The sequence below is a fragment of the Culex quinquefasciatus genome, chromosome 3 (assembly GCF_015732765.1).
Source record: "Culex quinquefasciatus strain JHB chromosome 3, VPISU_Cqui_1.0_pri_paternal, whole genome shotgun sequence".
NCBI classification, from domain to species: Eukaryota; Metazoa; Arthropoda; class Insecta; order Diptera; family Culicidae; genus Culex; species Culex quinquefasciatus.
In genome coordinates this window covers 58,352,641-58,373,180 of record NC_051863.1, presented here as the reverse complement: position 1 = coordinate 58,373,180, position 20,540 = coordinate 58,352,641, and the positions used below count along the sequence as shown (strand labels likewise).

General features: G+C 33.3%; 1 protein-coding gene across 1 annotated transcript in view; it reads right to left on the bottom strand.

Annotated features, from left to right (window-relative positions):
• Positions 1 to 20,540, bottom strand: part of LOC6042974 — a 455,221-nt gene that overhangs the window by 379,754 nt on the left and 54,927 nt on the right. Inside the window, exon 2 of the mRNA XM_038266300.1 lies at positions 9,363 to 10,432. The gene's annotated coding sequence lies outside the window, so the exon portion shown is untranslated. The remainder of the gene's footprint in view (positions 1 to 9,362; positions 10,433 to 20,540) is intronic.

Below are 20,540 nucleotides of genomic sequence, written 5' to 3'. Positions count from 1 at the left end.
CGTACGTATGAAATTTGTACTCTTTATTTTGCGGAAAAATCTCAAAGGCTATCCAAGTCACTCCGTTTTACGGTATCGTGTTTTTATTTATCGTTTGAAGTATTTTTTAAGAATACAAATGTTTATTCTTTTTTTGTAGTTTTGTTATAAAATTATTAAATCAAACTACAATTACAAACCTATTCAAAATGTACCATTTGGATGCCACGTGGTTTATGCACGAACCTTTATACTTAGAAAAAATTGCCTTACAATTATAAGTACAATTAAATTTCATCAAAGTTTTCAATATTTTTGAGCAAGTCTACTGCCATTTTATGCATAATTGTTCCATTTTAAAACAATTGATAATTTTCGATTGTTTCTGTTTTTCACCTTCCATTTTTTTTTTTTTTCATAAGATTACTACCAAATACTATGTTTCCTTTTTGTAAAGTTAAAGTTCAAAAAAGTTCAAAACTAAATAGTTCGTCTCAAAAGATGTCCGCACTATTTCGATAGGGCGTAACGTTTGGCAAAACAAGCAAGGTTTTGCATTTTTGAAATGTTATTTCGGATATTTGTGAGAATCACTATTTGTTTACACAGAAAAAAAAGTTGTATTTTGGAATGTTGAATATTTGGTAGGTTGAATATTACCTTTATAATATAATTTGTGTTATATTATTGTGTGCATTACATAAAAAATGTGTAAAAATGTGAACCTGATGAATATTCATCAAAAACTGATGAAAATTCATCATTTTCTGGGGGAAAATTTATCATTTATTTTGCCACAAAATCTGTCACCATTTCCTGATGAATATTACCATCATTTTTTTTCTGTGTAGAATAATGCTAGTTTAAACGATGAGGTCGAGGGATATTTGTAAAGTAAAAGATGGAACACGCAATAAAATTTGCATTGGCCCATATTTTTCATTTTGCAATATTTTAAGATTTTTATTATTCTTTCAAAGAATCACATTTTTATTCTTTGATACAAATTAATCCATTTTCGTCTTTTTTCTTATTAAAAAATACATGATCCTTTTATTACATACTTTATTTAGAGATAAGTTAAATATATTTTAAGGAGTTTTTAATTCTTTCAAATAAATTTACAGATTTTTGAGCAATTTAGATTTTGTTTTATTCTTTAAAACATGAGCTGATAAATATAAAATATGTGTTTGATTAAAAACCTTTTAAATATGTACAATTACTTAAAAAATATATATTTTGGTTGGCCAGTGTAGAATTAAATTTGTGTTGCCTGAAGATCATAGTAAATAACATTAATTTCTGAACATGTAACATGTAACATTTTTCAAAAATTATAAATTGTTAACAGTTAAAAAAGCACAAATTAAGATCAAATTTTAAATTTGAAATAGTTGTTAATGCAACAAGTTGCGAAAACAAGAGTTTTTGAGCACGAGTCGTACATTTATCCAACGAGTTTTACCGGCCTGGCTAAATACGACGAGTGCTAATCTAGTTTTGCAACGAGTTGCTTACACCATTTTTTGCAATTCCGAAAAAAGCTTTTTGAATGGAATTTTATGTCAAACATTCATGTGTTTGACATAAACAAAACAATTTTGAAAAATATTTCTTTTTGATACAAGTGTTGAAAAGTTCGACACTGGTATTGAAAGGCATTGATTTTCAAATCTGTTATTTTTGGTAGTTAAAAGTAGGCCGTTTCGTTTCTCCAGAAGAACAGGAAAAGTTGAAATTTTCACAGTGGGATTGCAAAATTGTAGTTTACTGAAATTAGTGCTGAAAAGTTGAACTTTTCAGCAGTTGTATCGAAAAGTTATACTGTTCAATATTGTTTTGAATTTATCGGTAAATTGACTAAGCACCTAGACACTTGACTTAAAATTCCATTCAAAGGGTGTTTTTCAGAATTGCAAAAAATGTTGTATGGAACTGGTTGCAAAGCTTGATTTTTTCAACACTCGTCATATTTATCCAACTCGTTAAAGCTCGTTGGATAGATGTACGACTCGACCTGAAAAAATCTTCTTTTTGCAACTTGTTGCATTAACGACTATTTCCTGTTCTTTAAATGAAAAAAAAATATTTCAATAGTTCATAGGCTCGGTAAACCTGATGGCATACACTTTTAATACCTATGGACTAAGAATAGAAAAATGAACAAAAGTCTGTCCGAATGTGTGTTTTCACAACACTGGCTGAACCGATTTAGGCCAAAACCGGACGCATTCGACTCGATTTAGGGTCTCGTAGATCGAGTTTCGCAAAAAAATATAAGTTTCAAGAGGTAGGTTCAAAAGTTTTGTATACAAATGTGTTTTGCATACTTTCGAATGTTCATCATGTCATATACCTTTGGATATCTTACCGTTTAAATGTTTAAACGTGTCTAAAAATCAAAGATTTGGCAACCCTTTCTCAAAATATGACCACCTAAGCGATATTTACGTTCTTTTTTGATGGCGGATCTTACTTATCAACCGAAAACTATGCCCGGAAGCATCATCTTACATTTCGATGGATATGTAATTGAAAACCATCCAAACGAGTTTTAAAAATCGAAGATCTGACACTTCTGTCAATATTTTGTGGCAGAACAAAATAGTTCAAAAAAGCTGGATCTGGGAAATTGATTTTTAAGAGAAAATAGTTAATTTAAAAATCGGCTTTTCCGTGTACCTATTTGTTCTAAATAATTTTTATCAATATATACAATTTCGCCGAAGACACTTAATCAATCAGAAATTTCCTTCAAAATGTACAGACTTTCGAATATTTTCGTAGCATTTTAGTATGGATAGCTGCCAAAATTGTATGGAAGCTTGTGTGGGTGAACCAATGACACAAAATGGCTTTTTGGTCACAGAGAAAGCCCGCACAAAGTTCAAGCCAAATTTGAAACTGCAGATAAATTCCATTTCCGGAATACGAGGAGAGTTGTTCATCTTCTAAAATGGATTTACTGAAACATAAATTTCCAAACGAATTAAACAAATACAGTTTTTAAACAAAATAAACCAAAAAATTGTGTCTTTCCAAAACAAAAGCAACACTAAAAAGCGCCATGATTAATAAACAAGGAAAATTAAAATTTCAAAACAATTTCCTGCATCCCGCAAGCATACTTCACGAAACAATTATCCACTCACTTCCACATTCCTAGTTTCCTGACATCTGATGAATTCATCTCCTTCCGGATCCTGGCTCCCAAGAATGAAAGCACAAAATCATCCCATTTTTTGCTGTGCTGTCAACACAGTCAAGCTGCCTTAAATCAGCCCCCTTCTCGTGCTGTACAATTTTACCCCATACTGTACGACGCATCACCGTAAGCCCGACTAGTGCTGCATTTCATGCTACCAGACTGTGAAAAAGCTTTCGCAACATTTTTCGGCCAACGTCCTCCCGCTTCCACCCTCAGCTGTGGAAGCTGCCGTTTCACTGTCTTTAGTGCAGACTTAGTGCAGCTTTGTGTGGTGAGTGTGTGTATGTTTATGCTTATATTACTCTCACTACTCTGGGTAGTAGCCTTCATAACAGGCAGATTTCGAGGTAAGCCAGCGCTCTTTCAGGCTTGTTCTTCCGTGGAGAAGAGCCTCCAGCACTATTTTCCTGATGGTTTACCTCAAAGAGTGAGGAGCAGCAGAAGCAGAAAAAAAAACAATTCATTGCAGCATATGAAACTATGCACACAAATATTCACACACACACGCAGGCATGTGTAACATTGTGAGCATGTGTAGATTCTTAGCAAAATGATTTCTGACATTTCTACGTTTTGTTTTTTTCTTTTTACTTGTATGTGGAGAAGGTTTTGTAATTGATTAAATTCTCTAATTCTATACTAGTCAAAACTTATCAAGTTTATGACAAGAATTCTGCTTAACAATATAAAAAAAATAAAACAAAAAAATAGTCTATTAATCTCCCTCTCCCCACTAGGTGTCTTAATCTGACTTTTTTCATCTTACCCACTTGCCGGTACCGGCAGAGATCTGCAAATTTGCAGCAGTTTCAGCATCTTTTTTTTCTCCCTCCTGCCCCACTCTGTCTGTTGCAATCTTGCATTACCGTCGAAGGGGGAACAATTTGTGCACATGTGCGCATGAGAATCGTTGATGTCTGTTTACATTGGACGGTGGTGGTTAAGAGGGAAATTAAACACAAAATTGCATTACTTGCAGCGCCAGCATCAGTGCAGACTTGGCAGATCGTTGCATTATTGTTTGGTGGACGAGCATGTTCCATTCTGGAGGGAAACTGACTGACTGGCTTGGCAATTGGACGGAAAAAATGTAGGGTAAAGTTTTTGTTTCCTTCTTTTCAATTAGTAATGGAACTTCGTGGGAATTTAAAGTGAGTTGGGTTTGGTTAAAACAAAAAATTACTGGAATGAATGCGTAAAAAAGTTCCATAAAGCAAATGAATCATCAATTGAAATATGAAGCATAAGAGGGTTATATGATAAATATACAAATAAACTTACAATAAAATAAACAAGGAATTAGGACCATTAAAATTCAATTTGCCGTCCATAAACTTAACTCTCTAACGCCCAGAGCACCACAAATTTTCGTGTTGAAAATTAAATTTCTCTGCAACCATGCATTTTTTCAACCTAGTTCAACCTGTATTGGTTTATAAAGAATGTTAACTTATAACCACTAAAATTTCATCCAATTTGGTCGATTCAGTTACGAGTAATGGTGGAAAACGTAAAAAATCTCGATTTTGCTCTGGGTGGGAAGAAGTTAATTTGGTAGTGATGAGTAATGTTATTGATTTATTAATGTCTGCAGAATTTTTTTTTGTTTAAAATTTATTATATTTCGCGTGTTCAGAGAGTCGATTTATGCAACTTTTGTTCTATGAAAAACGTTACTTTTTTGTATATATTATTTTTCCATTTTTTTTTATATAAGTAAGGCCGATGCAAATATTTAAAAAAGTTTTTGTCCCTCGGCCCTGGCCGAGGTCAAGGGGGGGGGTGGCAAAAAATAAAAAAATATAAAAATTTAAATAACAAGCCATAGTCTTCACATTTCAATGAAATAAGTGTTTTAAAATGCATTTTACACTAGTTCAGTTGTTTTGCAATCATTAGTTTTCAAAAAATCTAAGATCTGACAAAAACAAAAATTGTATCGAAAAAAAAGATTTTGCATCGAAAATTTTCAAAAAATCTTAAGATTTTTTAATAAACCCAAACATGCTTAAAAATTATTTTAAACGCAGAAGAATGTATTTTAATTTGATTTCAGCTGGTTGCACTTGAATTTTCATTGAAATTTTGAAGTTTATTGTAAAAATATTTTTTTTGCCCCCTGATTTTTCGGGCCAATTTTGAAGGGGGGGGGGGGGTGACAAAAACTTTAAAAATATTTGTACCAGCCTAATAGCATTCATCATGACTTTTGCCTTTTATTGGTGGTTTCAGACCTATTTTACAACTTCCAATTATTATCAATTTCATAATTTTTAGTAACTTATTCGATTTTTGGAGTGTTTTTTACATAAGCTTTTCAGCTGTTAACGTGAAGACTTCCATCATTGTCATGATTTTTCGTTCAAAGGTATAAATTTTGCGTCGCTTTCAATATTTTGACAAAATTCCTTCAACAAGTTGTTTAGAATAGTGCCCTACGCATGCTGATTCCTTTTGGTAACGATTATGTCATTCCTTGTAAAGTTATGAAAATCGTCATTAATCAATTATTGCGAACTTGGGCGTCAATGATTGTTCCACAAAATTATATAAATTTTGAAACACATTTGATTTAGATCAAAAATTCCTTCAGTGGCTTCAAGAAGGCAACAACCGGCACTTGCTGATTCATTTTGGTGCAGATATTAATTGAAATGAAATTTATACAGAATATTTTATAGTGATGATCAATTTTCTTCGAAAATGATCAACGGCTTCACCTTAAGACGCAACAAAGTTAATCGAAACATTATCTGGGACAACATAAACATTTAAAATTACATGAAACGAGTAAAATCTTGGAACATATGATTTTCATTAAAATTTAATACAGACATGCCTCGATTTAGCACCGCATATGGGGGATGCAAAACCGAGGCGTGCATAACCGAGGCACAGAGCTTATGGGATTCTGGCTATATGGGAGACATTGGCTATAATCGTATGAAAAATCATGCAAACATAAAAATATTCTAGTGTTTTGGAATCTTGATGATGTCAGCTATCCATTAAAATTGTAATTTAATGAAAATGTTTACATAAATACGTATTTTTCCTGTATTTTGAAAATGCAATTCTTTTTCTCTAAAGAAACCAAAAATATATTGTTATTGCTATACGGGTATCAAATGATCAGGATTTTTTCATACATTTTGATTGCAATAACAATATTTTTTTAAAAATGAGATTTTTTTTCGAAAATTCGTAGTTTTGTGAAAATTTTGAGTATTTTCGAAAAATGTTGTTATTACATTCGAAATGTATGAAAAAATCCGGATCGTTTGATACCCATATTGTAAAAACTGGAATTTTGAGATTTTTTTTGAAAATACGTAGTTTTGTGAAAATTTTGAGTGTTTTCAAAATATTTTGTTATGACATTCGAAATGTATGAAAAAACCCGATCGTTTGATACCCATATTGTAAAAACTTAAATTTTGAGTTTTTTTTTTTCCAAAATACGAAGTTTTGTGAAAAGGTTGAGTGTTTTCAAAATACGTTGTTATTACATTCAAAATGTACGAAAAAATCCTGATCATTTGATACCCATATTGTAAAAACTGAAATTTTGAGTATTTTTTCGAGAAACATGCATTTTCAAAATACAGGAAAAATACTTCTTTTTGTGAAAATTTTTCATGAAATTATAATTCTAATGGATAGCTGACATTATCCCTATTCCAAAACACTATAATTTTTTCATGTTTGCATGATTTTTCATACCTTTAAAGCCAATGTCTCCCATATAGCCAAAATCCCATAAGCTCTGTGCTTCAGTTAAGCACTGGGCCGTGCTTAACCGAGGCAGCTGTACGAATCAAAACCGGGACAGTGCAAACCCGAGACGTGCAAAACCGGGGCATGACTGTACTTCTGCTTTCTATTACTTTTTAAAGATTAAAAATCAGTCAAAAGATGTTTTTTTTTCGAATTTTTGGATCAATGTCCGTGTATGAACGCGGTTGGTTCGTGATTGACGTTTGCAGAACGGTTTTTTTTATACTTGGGTCATTTTGTAAATAACTAAGGACGGTGCAAATATTTTTTAAAATACATGTTCCTTATTCTGACTATAGTCGATGTGGAGGCAAAGGAATAAAAAAAGAAAAAAAAAAACAAGTGTTGCCATTTGTTGTATAACAGTTCTTATTACCATTGTTTAACCACTTTCAAACTAACAGTCAGTTTAAAAAACTGCTGTACAAGTTTTTGAGATATGATAAAAGATATTTTTTAAATGAATTAAAAATAATAATAATTCAAAGATTTATTTCAAACAAAATCTGTGCTATTTTAAAATAAACCTTAAGTACCGTCATCAGGGGTGACATTGGTTCTGGGGGATGAGATTGTGTCATACAAAAATGCTGAAATTTGAAATTTTAGAAACTCATGCTTTGATTTTTTTAAAGTTGAATAACAAAATCAAATAATTGAGATTTCACGAATGTTTTGTTTTAGTTTCATTTTTCGTTACACAGCTGAGCAATTCACTACGAAAATCGGAAGTGGATTTTAACACTATTTATTTATTTATTTATTTTTTTACTTTTTGGAGTGTTTTCCTATTATCAAATCGGACACTCTTCTCAGGTTTTTAGCCATCTTTCAATCATTTTTCAACTTTATTCCATAAATAGATAAATTCCCAATTTTTTTTTTTAAATATACAGCATTTCAATGTCTTCTACCATCCACTAAACCACACTGAACAAAATATTCTGTTTTCAGTTATGAGCAATGCAATTTGCTTAAATCTGTAAGCCCATACTTCTAATTGAAATGTGATCAAAGACAATCTTATGGGAAATTGGACGAGCTTTCCGGTAAAAATATTTACGAGACTGAAAAATCAAGTCTGTCTTGTAGGAATTGTCAATAACCATAAAAAAAACAATTTTATCAACATTTTTATTTTTAAACCCGCTGTAACTTCGCAAGGATCGGACTTAGGACAGTGGTCAATATGGAGACTGTTATGTGAAATTGACTAGAAAATCGATTCCCGTATTCGTATTTTGAACATTTTGACGTTTAGAGCACTTTTCAAAAAACAGTTTCAGTAATTGATTTTCGTATTTTTTTAGGTGAGTTGCTCCATCCTGATTTTTTTGTGAGTCTTTTTGTAACATCTTAGACTATCTTCACAAAAATTTTGAACGAAAACAAATCGTGTGCTTATCTTCAAATTTGACTTTAAAACCTGAAAATTAAAAAATCTCATAAAAGTGGCGTGTTTTTTTCTTTCAGTGTATTTTTTTTGAAGGTCCGTCGAATTTCCTACAAGTTTGTCTCTGACCACTTTTTGATACGATGCAATGGCTTCGAGAAACAGCAAAATTTAAATTACAAAATACAAAAAAATATTTAAAACAATTACGCCCTCCTCAAATGTCATCATCGAGAAGTTTTGATAAGTAGTTCAAAAGTTATGTATAAAAATGTGTTTTCGTATTATATATCATGAGAAAGATAATCAAAAGACCTTTCCAAAGAGCCATAAATATTCAAGATTTGTTCACCCTATCGAAAGTTTTGACCACCTAAGTTTTGAAGCCGAATCTCAGTAAACTTGATGATATTGATGTCCGGAATTTGTGTAATTACTAACGTGTTTGTCCTGCATGGAGAATTAGTGCGGTTCGCTACTTCAGTCATTTTTGTCAATAATAGTTTCGAGCATCATCGCAAAAAAAAATAGATGAACGAAATGTATGAACAAGCTGTGGATCAATTTATTTCATCTGGCTAAATGTCTCTCACAAAACTGCAGAAAATCCGATAAAATCACAGCTCATCATCATTATTCCAACATAGTTATTTATGATACCAATTCATGATGCGGTTATGTCGTGACCACAACGCCCGCACGTTATTTCAACCTCACCTTAACCATTTTGCTCAACGCCCAACTTCATTGCCTGTACTGGTGTCGGCATAACCCTCGAAAAAGTACAACCCTCTCTTTTTTTCTCTACAATCACCCATTTGAATCAGATCATACAAACGCACTTTTACACAACTTGAACAAATTACACCATTTAATCAAAAGTCGCCCAAGTCCCGCCCGACTCAAACACAATAAACAATGCCGCGTTCGCCGGCTACTTGCTACTTAACCTAAAACAGGCCCAAAATGACCAGACCCCCAGACTCTTTCCCCCAAACTTACCTAATTCAAGTGGTCTCCACGCAGCCAGAGAGCGAGAGAAATCCGGCGTAACTTTTCGCAGTGGTTAAGTCACACTTGGCTCGTCAACGAGCGCCATCTGGGAGGACGTGCGACGAAGTCGCGTGAATGACCCTATTCTTCTAGCGATGCATAAGCTGCTTCTTCCGTCACTTTAGGAAACTCGCGTGCGCCACACTGAAACAATTTCACACACTCACATCACGCGATTTTCCCAGCACTTTTTCACTTTCGTTAAGCTTCTCTCTTTTCGCTGCTTCTTCTTCTTCTTCTGTTTTAAGCTTTATTTATCTGGAATTATCTAACTGCTTCTTTTATTCCCACCTTCAACCAAACATTGCACAACACCGCCTTTGACACCAATTTTCGTTAATTCTTTCCTCGCTTTTTTTTCGCTTCTCAAACCCTCTTTTTAATGATTTACTTTTTTCCACCGCACTTTATTTCATTTATTCGGCCTGACACTGACACTCTTCTCCCACCAACACACCAGCGCGCGATGATACAATATTTTTTATCCCATAAAAATTCGTGCAGCATCGGAAAACCCCTCCATCGAGATGGAAAAGTAGATTTTCATGGGAATTTTTCCGGCTCGCTTGTTTCGCGCCACTTCTTCTTCTTCAAATACTCTTTTTCATCCAATGCAATTTTCACGTTGTTCTCACTTTCAACACTGCAATTACGGAGCTTTTTCAGACTTGCTTTTTGTTGTTGTTGTTGTTGTTGTGGAACACTTTTTTTTTCAGCAAACTCACACAAACTCAACACACAGATTCTGCCGTTGAGAACCAAGTCGAAGAGCTTTCGGCTGAGGCTAGTTGGGTAGAAAATCGTGTGCGCCGGCAAAAAAAAACTACGTCGAAAATGTTGTTTCGTTTGTTCTGGATGCTGGGGCAGAGTTTTTAGCAGAGTTGAGAGCTAGTGTTTTCCAGTGCAAGTTTGCCTCCGCTAAATTGGTTTCATAAATCTTGACTCTTGGGTGGAGATTCGAGCGATTCTGCGATGCAGTTGATGTTTTGTTGTTTTTCTGTGTTTTGTTTTGAAGAAATCTGAAATGAAAGAGGAGAAAAAAAATAAGATTAAATTTAGATTAATATTTTTAAACGAAAAGTTGAAAACATATTAGAGATAAGCAAATCACAGTTTTTAGCGAAAAATAAGAGTTTCTGTACAAGTGATAAAATTGTAATCTGTCAAAAGATTCAAATAATTTAAACTAAACTGTCCAAATATTATTTGATTTTAAAATGGTCTACGACAGAAAAACCTGTTGAACACTATTTAAAAAAGTTCTTTTACTACAATGCTTTCGAACCATTTAATAAAACTTAACCCTCTAGCGCCTAAATTTTGTTTTGAATTTCCTTTTTTCCCCTGTTCAGGAGGCATTTTAAGCAACTATTGTTCTACGAAAATTTTAACTCATCTTGTTTTATTTTTGTTTCATTTTTAATATTTTGTTTTGCATGTATCTTGTTGTGTTTACGATTCTTTCTGATTGTATTAGGCTTTGCATTTCTAGTTGTAAAACAAAGTCTGGAACACTACAAAAATATTGCATAATTAATTTAACAAATTATAAAAGAAATCTGGAGTTTTTTTTAAATAAAAAAAGATCCAATAAACCAAATTTTCAGTTTTTGCTTTTTGTGTGTTTTTAAATACACCTGACGGTTTCAAAAACACTCAAAAAAATTTTGTTTATTGGACCTCTAAAAAAAACTCCAGAAATGTTAGTCTAAGAAACACAGCCAAAGTTGACCCCGGAAAAAATGACATTTTTAAAAACATTGCAGCCAAGAGATTATTTTTTTTAAGCAAAAGGATTTTTTTTTTCATTTATTCCTGAGATAAAGCAAGTCAAGTATTAAGAACAAATAAATTGGAGCAATTCCATGTGAAATAGGGAATCGATTGTACCCCACCCTCTCCGATTCCAATGAAACTTTGTAGACATGTTTTCCTATGCTTATATAAGCTATTTTTGTGTATATGGATCATCATTTCACACTCGATAATGACATTTGAGAACGGCGTTTTAAATATTTTTGTATTTCGTAATTTAAATATTGCTGTATCTCGAAGCCGTAGCATTGTACCAAAAAGTGGTCAAAGACAAACTTGTAGGAAATTTTACGGGCTTTTTGAAAAAAAAAATACACTGAAAGAAAAAAACACTCCACTTTTATGAGATTTTTTGATTTTTAAGCTTAAAAGTCAAATTTGAAGGTGAGCCCACGATTTTTTTTCGTTCAAATTTTTTGTGAAAATAGCCTATTATGTTTTCAGTTATGAGCAATGAAATAAGCTTATATCTGTAAGCCCGTACATCCAATTGAAATGCTGTCAAAGGCAAAGTTATGGGAAATTGGACGAGCCTTCCGGTAAAAATATTTTAGAGACTGAAAAATCAAGACTGTCATATAGACATTGCGAAAAACCATCAAAAAACCTATTTTTTCAACATTTTTATTTTTAAAACCGCTGTAACTTCACAAGGATTGGATTTAGAACAATGGTCAATATGGAGACTTTTATGTAAAATGGTCTGTAGAATCGACTCTCGTGTTCGGATTTTGAAAATTTTGATGTTTTGAGCACTTTTGAAAAAAAAAAACAGTTTCAGTAAATGATTTTTGTATTTTTTTGGTGAGTTGCTCCATCCTGCATATTTCGTGAGTCTTTTTGTAACATTTTCACAAAAAAATTGAGCGAAAAAAAATCGTGGGCTCACCCTCAAATTTGACTTATAAACATAAAAATCAAAAAATCTCATAAAAGTGGAGTGTTTTTTTCTTTTTTTGATACGATGCAACGGCTTCGAGATACAGCAATATTTAAATTACGAAATACAAAAATATTTAAAACACTTACGCCCTTCTCAAATGTCACTATCGAGTGTAACTGACTATATATACATAAAAATGGCTTATATAAGCGTAGGATAACAAAGTCTACAAAGTTTCATTGAAATCGGAGAGGGTCGAGAAAAAAGTACTTTAAAAAATTCCTGTTTTGGGCTGGAATTGCTCATTGTAGTTTTATAAGTCACTTAATTTTCATTTGTGAAATTTTACCATTATTTTATCGTAAACAATATTTAAAAATAAAAAAACAAATCCATAATTTAAAAAGGGCGTTATGTTAAATGTTTGGCTGTGTTGGAAAACTTGTAGTTTTTTTTGTAGGGAAGCAGAAAATTTCATTCCCAGTATAGAGTTTGTTAAAATTTATGTACCATTTTTGTATAGACGGATTCCACGCGAAATCGACCAAAAAATACGAATTTGAACCGGATCATTTCAGATCTTAAAAAAACTTGCTGGATCGTTTATACTACACAAATCAACAACTCCTGTGCACTCAATTTAGGCATTTGAATTTTATGAACTTTTTTTGAATTAAATTATTTGTACTTGCATTTAAATTGAAAAAATCACATCTTTCGAAGAAACTGTTAAAAAAAATCGACCGAAAATGTGTTTATTTATAATTAATACTTAAGAAATACACAAAAAAAAACAACTTTTCAACCAATTAGTAATCAGTTTGATGGAGGAAAAAAAGGAAAATACTGTTTCAAATGAATAGAAAACATGAAATCATATTTTTCTTTTTTTTTTGTAACGAGTTCTTATTTTAAATTGATTAAATGAAAAATAAAATTAATTATAGTAAATGTGCATTTCATCATTTTCATCAGATTTGCAATGTACAGATTTTCGAAACCAATTTTTTTAACAAGGGAAGTTGCTTTACCAGAATGAATTACAAAAGCTGAAAGAAACACTTGACTCTATTAAAAGAATTAGCTTTACTTATTTTCAACCAATTCTCATCACTTTTGCAGTTTTCTGCTATCAAATTGATGTGTGTAGTGTACCATCGTTGAAGAAGGTTAAGTATCGCTGTTTTAGAGGAATGGATTTTTCACGGAAATATGTATTATTTAAAAAAAAATAAACCTGTAAAAAAGGTGTGGAAAATCCATCTAACGAAATTCATGTCCCTTTGCTTAGGTTACAAAAAATCCCAGCAATAAATGTAATCACCCTCCAGATAATCTCCATCTCCATCTAAATTAATTCTAAAGATTGTGCGCCCCGCTCAAGGACCCCCGCCGAAATGTCAAACAATTTCCGTCCCGCTAATAAAAAAAAATGCTCTTCACTCCCTCATTACGGTCTAGCCCCGCCAAGTAAACCGTCACCGTCGCAGCCACTCAGTTGGCTAGAACGCAAAATTAATTCACCGCAAGATCCTCAAACAGCTATTTTTCACTTTAATTTCCGCTAAACACGTACTCGCTGCTGGGGTGGCCGTCTAAAGTTCTGGTCGCGGCAGTTCTGACGTGACGGCCATCAAACGGATCCAAAACTAGAGGCGGGGACACTTGGTGGTAAAAGGACCTTTTTTGTTTTAATTGCACTTCCGACACAGTCTCCGGTCGTCCATTATTTGCCCACTTTTGCGACGACCGGGCTTCTCAACAAGTTATAGTCTTATTTAGGTTAAGCTGGGCAGGGGTTTATTGGGGTGAAATGGACTTCAATTTGTTGGTAATTCTTCAGACTTCAGTCTTCAATTGTAAGTCTTCATTCTTCAGTTGAAAGTATGTCAATTGTCAATTGTCAGTTGTCTTCTGTCTTCTGTCTTCTGTCTTCTGTCTTCTGTCTTCTGTCTTCTGTCTTCTGTCTTCTGTCTTCTGTCTTCTGTCTTCTGCCTTCTGTCTTCTGTCTTCTGTCTTCTGTCTTCTGTCTTCTGTCTTCTGTCTTCTGTCTTCTGTCTTCTGTCTTCTGTCTTCTGTGACAGTCTTTTGTCTTTCGTTAAACTGTCCCTCTTCACCCCACACTCTCACTTCGAACCCCGCGACGGTGCTGCCGTGGTTGTCGGTGGTGTCGTTTTTCTTAATTAAAATTTTAATTGAAGCCAGTCACAGGAGAAGGTCGCTACGACCTGGACAACCACCTCGGGTGATGGCCACTCTTCCGTTCCGTATGCTGATGACCGGGAAAGGTCCTTAAAGCCAACGCAAACAGCAGCGGTCAACGGTGGTTCTTTCGAGCAAAAAAGAAAAGCTTTCCGTGTTCGCATCGTTGATGGGTCAAGCCGGAAGTCTTTTGTTGGCGTTGAACGAGTCCTTTTTTTCCGAGGGCCGTAATTTTTCTTCTTTCTTTTTCTCTCGTTGACGCATTTTTTTCCGGTTGTTTCGTTGCGTAGCTTGTTCCTATTGTTTTGACGTCTGAATCCGGGCGAGCTCTTTTTTTTTCTAGGTGATTTACTTTTCCACAAGAAGTTTTGAGCAATTTAAGAAGAATCAACCACTCACTCAATCATTCACTCCATCACTCTTGCACTCACAAACTCACTAACTCATTCACTCACTTACTCATTTATTCACTCACTCACTCACTCATTCACCCACTCACTCACTCATTCGCTCATTCACTCACTCACTCACCTTCTCACTCACTCACTTCCTCACTTAATCACTAAGTAACATCTGTTCAGTTTTCGATTCTAAGAAGTAGGTCTACGACCTTTTTAAAACTTTATTTTCTTCTGTTAAAAAAATGACAACAATGAATATGTGATCAAAATCCGCAAGGTTTAACAATTAGCCTGATTACATGAAAAGTAACATCACCACATCGATCTCGTTTCAAGATTTTCTCTGCAAAACAAACCTCTCCTTACACACCCTAACTTCCACGTCCTTTCTCTCGAAGCAGTACAAAAAGTGAACCAGACCGAGAAGAAAAATGGTTCTGTCCCTGACGGAGGTTTCCGGTTCCGCTTTTCCCCCCACCCTCTATTGTGACTGGTAACAATTATTATCGTTCAGCCCGGATCTGCCGTTGCTGCTGGAGAAAGCATTTAATTAAGAAGATGTAAGGATCCGATTACCGGAGATGGTCGTTTTTCTTCCTGGCAACGACCCCATCGGTGGAGAAATTGATTGGTCTGATTCGGAAGAGTGCGGGAGGATGCATCTTTTCCTCGTGTTTGTAACGCAACATGAACAAAAGCTCACGACGCGTACTAATTGAGACATGCACCATTGATACCAGATGCAACCCTAATTTGAAGAGAGTGAGAGAAAACAACTAAACCAAAATGGGAAGAAAGCGAGCGCTTTCCGCCAAATCGGAGCCAATTTTTGCGCAACATTTCAAGAGCACACATTCTGGTTAATTGGCTGTGTCGGGCGCGCAAGTTTTGGTCAATTGGGTGTCCGGCAGCTTAGGGGAAAAACGCTAGATGAGCCCTCCCTCCGTTAAGGGTGCGGTACCGAGTCTTGGCAGCAGCTGCCACACCTCATTAACCGGGGAGGTGTGTGTGCTCGGATAACTTGGTCGTACAGATGATGCCCACCGTTGATGGAAAAGCTCACGAAAAAGAGGTAAATGAGCAACTAAAGTGGTCTTAAGACACCAATGGACGCAAAATTTGCCGAGAAAAGTTGTGGTATGGGTTATTAATTTGTAACTAAGATTAAAAGTGCAGCAAAAAAATGTCTCAATTGTCTTTCTGTCCCAACAGCCTTTAATATGAACTGTTGTACTGTATCAGCTGTACAGCCAATTCGTCTCATCATGTCGTTTGTCTCAAATGGGGTCTTTCTGTTTCAAATTTCATTCTGTATCTTTATACCTCTGCTGTCTTTCTGTCTCTACTGTCTGTCTTTATTTTTCTGCTTAAGAATCTAAAAAAAATCATCAGCCTTTTGAGCAGTTCTCTACGGAATCGGTCTTTTTTCTTTAATTTTAATTTTTGTATTTTTTAATCCGGCTGAAACTTTTTTGGTGCCTTCGGTATGCCCAAAGAAGCCATTTTGCATCATTAGTTTGTCCATATAATTTTCCATACAAATTTGGCAGCTGTCCATACAAAAATGATATGTGAAAATTCAAAAATCTGTATCTTTTGAAGGAATTTTTTGATCGATTTGGTGTCTTCGGCAAAGTTGTAGGTATGGATATGGACTACACTGAAAAAAATTGATACACGGTAAAAAAAAATTTGGTGATTTTTAATTTAACTTTTTGTCACTAAAACTTGATTTGCAAAAACACTATTTTAATTTTTTCATTTTTGATATGTTTTAGAGGACATAAAATGCCAACTTTTCAGAAATTTCAGAATGGGCAAAAATCTTTGACCGAGTTATGATTTTGAATCAATACAGATTTTAAAAAATCGAAATATTGGTCGCAAAATTTTTCAACTTCATTTTTCGATGTAAAATCGAATTTGCAATCAAAAGTACTTTAGTGAAATTTTGATAAAGTGTACCGTTTTAAGTTATAGCCATTTTTAAGTAACTTTTTGAAAATAGTCGCAGTTTTTCATTTTTAAAATAGTGCCCATGTTTGCCCACTTTTGGAAAAATATTTTTGGAAAGTTGAGAAAATTCTCTATATTTTGCTTTTTCGGACTTTGTTGATACGACCCTTAGTTGCTGAGATATTGCCATGCAAATGTTAAAAACAGGAAAATTGATGTTTTCTAAGTCTCACCAAACAACCCACCATTTTCTAATGTCGATATCTCAGCAACTATAGGTCCGATTTTCAATGTTAATATATGAAACATTCGTGAAATTTTCCGATCTTTTCGAAAAATACTTTCAAAATTTTAAATCAAGTCTAACATTTCAAATGGGCGTAATATTGAATGTTTGGCCTGTTTGAAATGTTAGTCTTGATTTTGAATTTTTGAAAGTATTTTTTCGAAAAGATCGGAAAATTTCACAAATGTTTCATATATTAACATTGTGAATCGGACCTATAGTTGCTGAGATATCGACATTAGAAAAATATTAGAAAACATCAATTTTCATGGCATGGCAATTCTCAGCAACTAATATCAAAAAGTCCGAAGAAGCAAAATATAGAGAATTTTCTCAGCTTTTCAAAAATATTTTTTCAATAGTGGGCAAAATGGGCACTATTTTAAAAATGAAAACTGCGACTATTTTCAAAAAGTTACCTAAAAAGGTTATAACTTGAAAATGGTGCACTTTTTCAAAATTCACTAAAGTACTTTTGATTGCAAATTCGATTTTACATCGGAAAATAAATTTTTTCGATTGAAAAATAATTAATCTGTATTGAAATTCTGAAAAGTTGGCATTTTATGTCCCTAAAACATATCTGTGTTTTTTGCAAATCAAGTTTTAGTGACAAAAGTTAAATTAAAAATCACCAAATTTTTTTATCGTGTATCAATTTTTTCAGTGTAGTCCATATTCATACCTACAACTTTGCCGAAGACACCAAATCGATCAAAAATTCCTTCAAAAGATACAGATTTTGAATTTTCACATATCATGGACAGCTGCCAAATTTGTATGGAAAATTATATGGACAAACTAATGATGCAAAATGGCTTCTTTGGGCATACCGAAGGCACCAAAAAAGTTTCAGCCGGATTAAAAAATACAAAAAAAATCGAATGACCGAAATCTCAGAGAATTGCTCTTTTATCAAAATTGAATTTCTTTATCAACAGTCAGTCTGTCCCACCAGTATTTTGTCTCAAAAGGTTTTCTGTCTCAACTACCATCAGGTATTAGAACTCTGCCTCGAATATAAGTCTGTCTCAATTATATTTTTGGTCACAATATTTCTGTCTCATATATCCTTCTGTCGCTACAGTATTTTTGTCTCATCACTCAACAGTCTTTCTGTCTCAACTGTCTTTTTCTCAAAAGTTTTCCAGTTTCAGCAATCTTTTTGTCTCAATAATGTGTATATTTCGTCTTTTTTCATCAACTGGTATTTGTCTTCATATTTTTTGTCTCATAAGTTTTTCTGTCTCTTCGTTATTAATCCCAGCTATATTTTTGTCCCATTATGCATAAGTCTTCATGTCCCAAATGTCTTTCTGTCTCACTAGTCCTTATGACTTCTGTCGCAACATCTGTAAAACCTCAGTAGATTATCAATCCTAACTCAATTTTTTTGCCAAATTGCAAAGTTTTGTTTGAATGTTTGAATCTACAAAATTGTAAAGCAGACAGTCAAAAAAAGCATTTAAAACATAAATAATTTTTGGATTTTTTTTGTTTTATCATTCGTGACTATCGAGAGTGACATTGAACATTTTTTTGAATAATCTGCTCTACAACTTTGTAGAACATTGATATACTCTAAAAACACTGCAAAAATACAAAAACACGAATTCTTAAATTGGAAAGCATTGTTCTTTTTTGAAAAAAAAAAATGTCTTCTGGATTATTGCAGATTCGAAAAATACATTAAATTTCCCATAATGTTAAGAAAAACTACAGTTCGGTAACAAATATTGGTAGAGGGACTACATTTATTTTTGTTTTTCATTTTCGATTAAAAAACCGTTTTTTCAGTACCGTAAAACGGGGTGATTTTGATAGGTTTGAGAATTTTCCGCAAAATGAAGAGTACAATTAAAATACGCATGAAATGATAAGGAATCATTCTGACCGTGATAGAGAAGTGTTCAAAAACTCTTAGAAGAAGCTTTCATAAAATTTCGAAAAGTTTAAAAAGTGAGTTAACTATAACTATGAAAATTTTGATAAATAGCATTATTTTAATATTCTGAAAATTTCATGAATTTTTCAATGAACATGATTTCGAATCGGAAAATGGAATGCATTTTCGAATTCTATGGACAATTTTCTACTAGGAGAAGGTAAAATAAGTTTGTAAATAATTGATATTATGTGTTCTTGAAACATTACAAAAAAATCCTTATTTATAGAACAAATGTCATATAAAATGTGAAAACTTTTGATTCTTCCTTCGATTTCAGTTTATAGTGTAATATGATTCGATAATTTTGTAAACAAAACTAGTTTAAACGAATTTTAGGCAAAAGTTTGACTTTTTAAAAAAAAATCTAAAATTTATATATATTTTGTTAAAAAGCTTATAAACTTAGTTAACTATTTATAAACATTGATTTTTTTTCGTATAAGCTGTATCAGACACCTCAGTGACGGTATATTTGACGCAAACATAAAATTTGAACACAATAAATCTTATTTTTACAAGAATAATTATGACTATTGAAAATTAAGGATTTAAATATAAAAAAATATGTTTAATGATTGATAAATTTAATTCACAAATTAATTATGAACTATTGCTTTAAGAAACAGGGTTTTGCCTTCCTCACCTCACTGAGGCAAGGCTATAAAATCACTCGAAAATTAACTTCTTAAATACGACTCCTAGATATACCTTCACGTATACCTATCGACTCAGAATCAAATTCTGAACAAATGTCTGTGGGGATGTGTGTAATCATGATTTTTTTCCACACGATTATCTCAGAACTGGCTGAACCGATTTTGGCCGGATCCGTCTTATTCTGTTCGTTTTGGGATCCCCTAAGACCCTATTAAATTTTATTCTATTTAGTTAAGTATTTAAAAAGTTATGCCAAGAAAAAGATTTTTGTAGATACAAAAAAGGGTGATTTTTGCCTAACCTCAAAAGGTCGGGTCTTTTTGTTTACGTGTGAGAGTCGCGCCAGATGCGAAACGCCCGGTTGCCACATTGCTTCAAATGAGAGTCTGCATGTTTTCTGGAAAAGTCTGTATCAGATATATATTTTTTTTTTCATTATCTTATTTTCATTATTACTTTGTAAATGTGAGGAAGGCACCACCCACCTAATGGTGGATTTAGAAACGTTTTTAGTTATGGATTTGTTATGCTTCAATCATTTGATTTTAACATAATCATTCAACAAAATTGATAATAAATAAAAAATACCTTTAAAAATTATTAACTTTCTCGATTTAACTTCGATTTTTAAAAAATAATCCTCTTGTAAATTATGCAAAAATAAAAAAAATCAAGATGGGGGGGGGGTCCAACAAAACTTGACATACTTTTTGAGGGGGGGTCGGAGCCAGCGTGACATAGGGGGGAGGGGGGATAAATATTGGCCGATTTTAGCGTGACATACTTTATGGATGACCCCAAAGGGGTTGTACCGTTCCTCCGTCAAAGGATATTAAAAAATAACCCAAAATTCGTGATCTGAGACCAAAATCACCTCTTAGGACAAAGTTTCACTTAAGTCGAAGAGGGTTCGAGGCAACTGCTGTGTGAGTTGGCGGAGAGGGGTCCCCGTTTACTATTTTTGGATCCTATTTCTTTT